Raw genomic sequence first — 8,154 nt, 5'->3', positions numbered from 1 at the left:
CATATGTTGAGAAGATCTGCTAGACACGAACAACCTTGAGGAGCTCCACCCTCTTGGCAAGTCTATGGGCAGAATGTCCCCTCATATTTTGTTGTTGCTGCTCGCACAACACACTGCTATATTGGTCTGGTAATATAGGACTAGTAAAGGTCTGTTAATACAGGACTAGTAAAGGTCTGTTAATACAGGACTAGTAAAGGTCTGTTAATACAGGACTAGTAAAGGTCTGTTAATATAGGACTAGTAAAGGTCTGTTAATACAGGACTAGTAAAGGTCTGTTAATACAGGACTAGTAAAGGTCTGTTAATACAGGACTAGTAAAGGTCTGTTAATACAGGACTAGTAAAGGTCTGTTAATACAGGACTAGTAATACAGGACTAGTAAAGGCCTGTTAATACAGGACTAGTAATACAGGACTAGTAAAGGCCTGTTAATACAGGACTAGTAATACAGGACTAGTAAAGGCCTGTTAATACAGGACTAGTAAATGCCTGTTAATACAGGACTAGTAAAGGTCTGTTAATACAGGACTAGTAAAGGCCTGTTAATACAGGACTAGTAAAGGCCTGTTAATACAGGACTAGTAAATGTCTGTTAATACAGGACTAGTAAAGGTCTGTTAATACAGGACTAGTAAAGGTCTGTTAATACAGGACTAGTAATACAGGACTAGTAAAGGCCTGTTAATACAGGACTAGTAATACAGGACTAGTAAAGGCCTGTTAATACAGGACTAGTAATACAGGACTTAGTTACCATTCATTTAAGGAATCAGTCAATTGAAATCAATTCATTAGGCCCTAATCTATGGATTTCACATGACTGGGCAGGGTTGCGGTCATAGGCTGGCATGGTTACACGTGGTCTGTGGTTGAGGCCAGTTGGAAGTACTGCCAAAATCTATAAAACAATGTTGGAGGTGGCTTATGGTAGAGTAATGAACATTCAATTCTCCGGTGGACATTCCTCCAGTCAGCATGCCAATTGCACGCTCTCAACTTGAGACATTGTGGTGTTGTGTGACAAAACTGCACATTTTAGTTGCCTTTCATTATATTAACAGGTGTGTGCCTTTCCAAAACCATGTCCAATCAAATGAATTTACCACAGGTGGACTCCAAGTTGTAGAAACATTTCAAGGATGTTAAATGGAAACAGGATGCACCTGAGCTCAATTTGAGTCTCATAGCAAAGAGTGAATACTTATGTGTATAAAGGTCTTTGTGTTTTATTTTTAAAACATTTGCAACAATGTCTAAACCTGTTTTTGCTTTGTCATTGTGTAACAAAAAAAATCGAATGAATGTAATCTATTTTAGAATACGGCTAACGTAACAAAATGTCAAGAGGTCTGAACTTTCAGAAGGCACCGAGATATATATATCATTTTTTCATTCTGATTTTACAGAGGGTGCTGTAGCACCCCTACTTCCTGTGGGTATGATTGCTGATGCTATGTATTGGCCATTGAGAGACTGAAGTCATGGTTGGCCATATAGAGCCCCAGAGTATGAGTTATAATACCCATAAAACCTAGCAGGGAAATGGTTCCAATCGTTTTTCCGCCATAGATTTTTCCCATGGTGGATTTTTATAAACACTTAAAATAAGGGCTGTGTTTTGTGCAGGCTCACCCTGGCGTGACGTTTTGATAACTGTGTAAATCTCTCTGACCGACCGCTAGGTTTTATGGGTATTATAACTCATACTGTGGTACTCTATTGGCTCTCCAAGAGCAGTCCTCCATAGGAATACATGGAATTCTACAGTGTTTCAAGGACAATTGCATGTATTTAAGTATTTTTTGTTTTAATGGGGACAGTAACATTCATCTCAAAAGTATACTTCATTTTGTTTTACACATAATATACATGTAAAAGTACGCATTAAGGTGTCTGTAATAGAATAAACATGGCTAAAACTAATGTCGACATTAATATAAATGCAATATTTTGGTGGGGGAGTGACAAGATGGAGGCATGGTGGCTTCAACATAGTGTCCCATGTCATTCTGTGTGCAGAAAATCATTGATTGCGACCTTTAGCCTACTTTCCTGCCACCCGACGCCCAAGTCAAGTGTAGCTGGGTCACGTCAGAGTAGGTATCATCATATCTACCTGTATGTGAGGTGTAGCTGGGTCACGTCAGAGTAGGTATCATATCATATCTACCTGTATGTGAGGTGTAGCTGGGTCACGTCAGAGTAGGTATCATCATATCTACCTGTATGTGAGGTGTAGCTGGGCCACGTCAGAGTAGGTATCATCATATCTACCTGTATGTGAGGTGTAGCTGGGCCACGTCAGAGTAGGTATCATCATATCTACCTGTATGTGAGGTGTAGCTGGGCCACGTCAGAGTAGGTATCATATCATATCTACCTGTATGTGAGGTGTAGCTGGGTCACGTCAGAGTAGGTATCATCATATCTACCTGTATGTGAGGTGTAGCTGGGTCACGTCAGAGTAGGTGTCATCATATCTACCTGTATGTGAGGTGTAGCTGGGCCACGTCAGAGTAGGTATCATCATATCTACCTGTATGTGAGGTGTAGCTGGGCCACGTCAGAGTAGGTATCATATCATATCTACCTGTATGTGAGGTGTAGCTGGGTCACGTCAGAGTAGGTATCATCATATCTACCTGTATGTGAGGTGTAGCTGGGTCACGTCAGAGTAGGTGTCATCATATCTACCTGTATGTGAGGTGTAGCTGGGCCACGTCAGAGTAGGTATCATCATATCTACCTGTATGTGAGGTGTAGCTGGGTCACGTCAGAGTAGGTATCATCATATCTACCTGTATGTGAGGTGTAGCTGGGCCACGTCAGAGTAGGTATCATCATATCTACCTGTATGTGAGGTGTAGCTGGGTCACGTCAGAGTAGGTATCATAAAGATTCTCCAGGGACGTCTACCCCAATACAGCCCCTCAGGTTCCCCTCTGACTGCCCTGGAAAGGGTTGTATTGTCCCAATGCTGCCCTGAAAAGGGTTGTGTTGTCCCAATGCTGCCTTGGAAAGGGTTGTGTTGTCCCAATGTTGCCCTGGCCATTTCTTTCGCCAGCCTCAGAGCCTGGCCCTGGTGCAGTGTGCAGTTGAAGGCCATTTCCCAGAATTCCTCAGTGAGCGTATCATCGTAGGGGTTGTGTTTAGCAGGTGACGCTGGAGGCCGAATCCCAGAGTACCACCCATCACTGAACTCACCTGGACACAGAAAACCCCACATCATCACACTAACAACACCCAACAAATCAGGGAACACTGCTTTGAATATGAAACGGTCACTCTGCTGACTAATTCTATGGTACCTGTGACCCCAGGTTGAACCCTAACCCCTAGTTGACCCCTCACCCCAGGCTGGTTGAGTGCGGAGGTGACCGAGGCCTCGCTGGCGATCCAGGTGCGGTTGGTGACATTGTGTTGAACCAGCTCCTGGATCACAGGGCGCAGGTCCACTTCAGATGAGAACATCACAATGACTCCACAGTACACTGGATGTCCCCTGGAGAGCTCACCTGCACAGGAGGTTCCAACACTTTATTAACCTGTTTATGGTACAAGCAAACTGTTAACCTGTTTATGGTACAAGCAAACTGTTAACTTGTTTATGGTACAAGCAAACTGTTAACCTGTTTATGGTACAAGCAAACTGTTAACTTGTTTATGGTACAAGCAAACTGTGTTAACTTGTTTATGGTACAAGCAAACTGTTAACCTGTTTATGGTACAAGCAAACTGCTAACTTGTTTATGGTACAAGCAAACTGTTAACCTGTTTATGGTACAAGCAAACTGATGGAGAGAAATAGAGGAAAAGAGAGAGAGAGAAGAGAAGCAAACAGAGAAAGAAAGAAAGAGAGAGACAGAAAGAGAGAGACAGAAAGAGAGAGACAGAAAGAGAGAGAGAGACAGAAAGAGAGAGAGACAGAAAGAGAGAGACAGAAAGAGAGAGACAGAAAGAGAGAGACAGAAAGAGAGAGACAGAGAGAGAGAGACAGAAAGAGAGAGACAGAAAGAGAGAGAGAGACAGAAAGAGAGAGAGAGACAGAAAGAGAGAGACAGAAAGAGAGAGACAGAAAGAGAGAGACAGAAAGAGAGAGACAGAGAGAGAGAGACAGAAAGAGAGAGACAGAGAGAGAGAGACAGAAAGAGAGAGAGAGACAGAAAGAGAGAGACAGAAAGACAGAGAGAGACAGAAAGAGAGAGACAGAAAGAGAGAGACAGAAAGAGAGACAGAAAGAGAGGGAGAGACAGAAAGAGAGAGACAGAAAGAGAGAGAGAGACAGAAAGAGAGAGACAGAAAGAGAGAGACATACTGTGGAGAGACAGAAAGAGAGAGACAGAAAGAGAGAGAGAGACAGAAAGAGAGAGAGAGACAGAAAGAGAGAGAGAGACAGAAAGAGAGAGAGACAGAAAGAGAGAGAGAGACAGAAAGAGAGACAGAAAGAGAGGGAGAGACAGAAAGAGAGGGAGAGACAGAAAGAGAGAGAGACAGAAAGAGAGAGACAGAAAGAGAGAGACAGAAAGAGAGAGACAGAAAGAGAGAGCCAGAAAGAGAGAGCCAGAAAGAGAGAGACATACTGTGGAGAGACGTGTTGTAATGGAAACCGGTCACCTTGGGCAGGGTCTCAGAGAAGGAGATGCAGACTTCAGCCTCCTCCACCTGTTCCTTGATAGCCTTGATACCATACTTCCCATAGTCATCGTCCGCGGCGGTGGTTCCCACCCAGGTCCAGCTGAAGTGCAGCACCAGGTAGGTCATTGATTGGTAGACGGCGTTAGGAATTGTCATCAAAGGGTGGGGAACTGAAACTTACTTTCCAACACAGAGCAGGACAACGAGGAACTCGCCTAGAGACAAGAACAGAGGGAAGAGAGCAAATGAGAGGGGGAAGAGAGCAGAGGAGAGGGGGAGGAAAGAGCAGAGAAGAGAGCAGAGGAGAGAAGAGGAGAGGGGGAGGAGAGAGAGGAGAGAGGACAGAAGAGAGAGAGGAGAGAAGAGGAGAGGGGGAGGAGAGATAGCAGAAGAGGAGAGGGGGAGGAGAGATAGCAGAAGAGAGCAGAGGACAGGGGGAGGAGAGAGAGAAGAGGAGAGAGGAAAAAGCCCACTAGATTAGGCCACACTGCACCTAGGTAGGTAGATATAGGAGCTGTAGTGAAGACGATAGTACATGTATTAATGAGGATATGTAGATGGACAGAGATACCTGGTGGAAATAGTAGAGTCCCCATATGCGGAGGCTGGACAGGTCTAACCCCCCCCAACCCCCACCAGAGCGGCCACAGCGTTAGTTGGGCACGGCCTTGTCCTGCCCTGTCAGGTAGGTGAGGGTGCCCTCCACAGCCTTGGAGATGGTGACGCAGGAGTCATAGATGACATAGCCCAGGTCTGTATCAGGAAGAAGGTCTGTCTGCTTGTTGATCTCATCAATGGCGAAGAGCATCGTCAGAGTCCGGCGGAACGTCGAAGTTAAACCTGGATGAGAAGTGATGATGATGTTGGTAAATAGTAATAGTAGTAGTAAAATCCTGACATTACTTTTAAAGTAATCTCGAGTAGTACCTGCAATGCAGAACATTGCATTAAACTGCCACTTGAGGGCGACAAAGATCAATATGTACCTTCTCAGATAGACGAGCCCAAATCATCATCATCGCTTAGTTTATTGGCTAATATAAGAGGACAGGCCCAAGGGGCTGAAGGGATGGGTGATTGTTGAGTCACAGATTGGATGAGGGAGCAGGACCTTGACAGAAGGAGGCGACTCAGTAGAGAAGCAATTCTATAATGTTCTGTTTCTAAATTGTATTCAAATAATTTTTGAAAACACAATAGGGCTCATTTATTATAATAAAATTAAAGAAACCCCACATTGACAACTTCATTCTCTCCATTTCTCTAGTTTCACTGCCTTAAACTCCCGAGTGATAATTGCATCCCATGACATTACATTTACTCACCCCTCGCATCCCAGGAATACCGGCACCGGGGAGGTGTTGGTATCGGCTGAGGTGAGGCGATGCGGTGGTGAACGGGAAACGTGTAAAAGTGGAGAAAAGCACATAATCTACACAGTAACCGTTTTTTTCAATTGAATCCAGTAACATCATGATGTGAATGTGTGGTATATAGTGTTCACAGTGATAGACTCTGAAGGAACAGCATCCACAACAGGTACCGTTGTCAAATCTCAGGGGATGAAATGAGCCATGTCGCACAAAACAACCTCATCACAGAGACGTGAGATAAACAGGACCGTAAAGGTTTATAGATTATGGAAATGATTGACTATGATAAATGAAATAAATGGACATCATTTTGTTTTAATTTGTATAATAAAAATAATAACTAAGAATTGAGCAGAGTACAGGCTATATGCACCGTAGTGTTTTAATATATTTTGTGCGCATTGCATTACTTTAAAATAGCCTATAGGGTTTAGCATTTTAGGGCTTGTAATCAAAAGTATAGTTTTAAATTAAGGAGACAATGACAGTAGAATAGTAAATAATGTTGTGTGAAGTGCAACGCGCAATAAACTGGCAAATTAAAGACATATAGTAAATTAGTCAGAAGCAGTCAATTCCCTGGCATGTGAATGTCGGTGTGTATTCATGTTAATGACATAGCACAAAGCGCCTCAAGGCTACGATTTAATTGGCAATAGCATGTGGCGACGCGGATGAGCGCTCATGGGACATTGGCCTTAATGCTAAATAATCAACATCGGATACTGTAATTGTTTATTCCGAAGCATCCTCTGGGTCTTTCGCTGTTGTGAGTCTGAGCTTGTCGACACTTGTCTTTCATCATCCGGGAGAGGAGAGAAACACCTGAACCCCCGCAGTGGAGACGCCCATGGGATAGGATCGCTGGCGGTGCTCGGTTTCCACAAACAGGTGGCTTCACGTGTTGACTCCTGACAGTAATTTAACCCAAATGTATCATTTCTTGTAATGAAACGTACACCATTACAATCCATATTTCATGATATAGGCTTACATAAGCAGGGCATATTTTTTGTTCTGAAAATGTATCCTCATAACCAATAGTCTCCAACCTGGGTCCTAGAGAGCTGCATGGTGTGTTAGGCCTCTCTGTAAGTCTAGACTATCACATCTACTATCCTAACCAGCTGGCGAGTAGACTCTACGGATGTAGACTGAAGAGTCAATGGAAATTGAACTCTGATGACCTCTCCAACCCCAAGGCACGTAAAAAGGTTCCACAGTCACTCGTGATGAGCAGTGGCATGTATGGATGCCAAGGGAAGCAATGCTTCCTCCCCCCCAAAAATGACCAACCCCAAAATAAACCCTGAAGAAGGTAGGTGATGCCGAAACATCGGTGAATGCCCAGTAGATTGCTGGGAGTTTATGTTTGGAGTGTGTGACTCTTTGTTTTGGTGGTTTGCAACTCAAAAATAAAAACATAAAATAATGTATTTTGTCTCTGTGTGTTTCATAACTTTCCATTTATTTAACTAGACAAGTCAGTTAAGAGCAAATTCTTATTTACAATGACGGCCTACACCGGCCAACGCTGGTCCAATTGTGCGCCGCTCTATGGGACTCCCAATCACGACCAGGTGTGATTCAGTCTCACAGGAAAAAGCATCAGAGCGAGCGAAACAGCGCCCGTCTCTCTACGTCAATCAATCAATCAAATGTCAGCTGATGTCATAAAGTGCTGTACAGAAACACAGCCTAAAACCACAAACAGCAAGCAATGCAGGTGAAGGCCATCTATCTGATGCTGTCTGGTCCAAACGAGTATGACATTGTGGCAGCCTGTAGCATTTAATTCAAGTGAAGCCAGCGAGCATCTGGCCTCCCTTGACAAAAAAAAAAGTAAACAAAATTTGCCAAACAGAGTTAAGCTAAACTACGCGAGCTCAACCGAACGGTCCTGGCGTTCCAACAACAAAAAATGTCAAGGGATGTCCGTTTGGATTTGCCGTCACTCTTATCCAATCCCAATGAGTGCCTACGTCATTGACAGAAAAACTTGAATTGTTGCATCTCGTTGTGTTGTTGTCCTCTGGTAGCTAGATAGCCAAAACTGGCCCTTTACTAAATTAGCCATGGATGGAGGTAGGGATTTGGACTTAGAATTGGTTTTACTTAATTCTCCATACTGGCCAATGATTA

General features: G+C 43.7%; 1 pseudogene; it reads right to left on the bottom strand.

Moving 5' to 3' along the window:
• Nucleotides 1-1,268: 1,268 nt before the first annotated feature.
• Nucleotides 1,269-4,795, bottom strand: LOC115136577 (vomeronasal type-2 receptor 1-like; annotated as a pseudogene).
• Between the last annotated feature and the right edge of the window lie 3,359 nt (nucleotides 4,796-8,154).

The sequence above is a fragment of the Oncorhynchus nerka genome, linkage group LG11, assembly GCF_034236695.1.
Source record: "Oncorhynchus nerka isolate Pitt River linkage group LG11, Oner_Uvic_2.0, whole genome shotgun sequence".
Classification (NCBI taxonomy): Eukaryota; Metazoa; Chordata; class Actinopteri; order Salmoniformes; family Salmonidae; genus Oncorhynchus; species Oncorhynchus nerka.
Note: the sequence above shows the minus strand (reverse complement) of the source record. Positions and strands in the feature narration are given on the sequence as shown.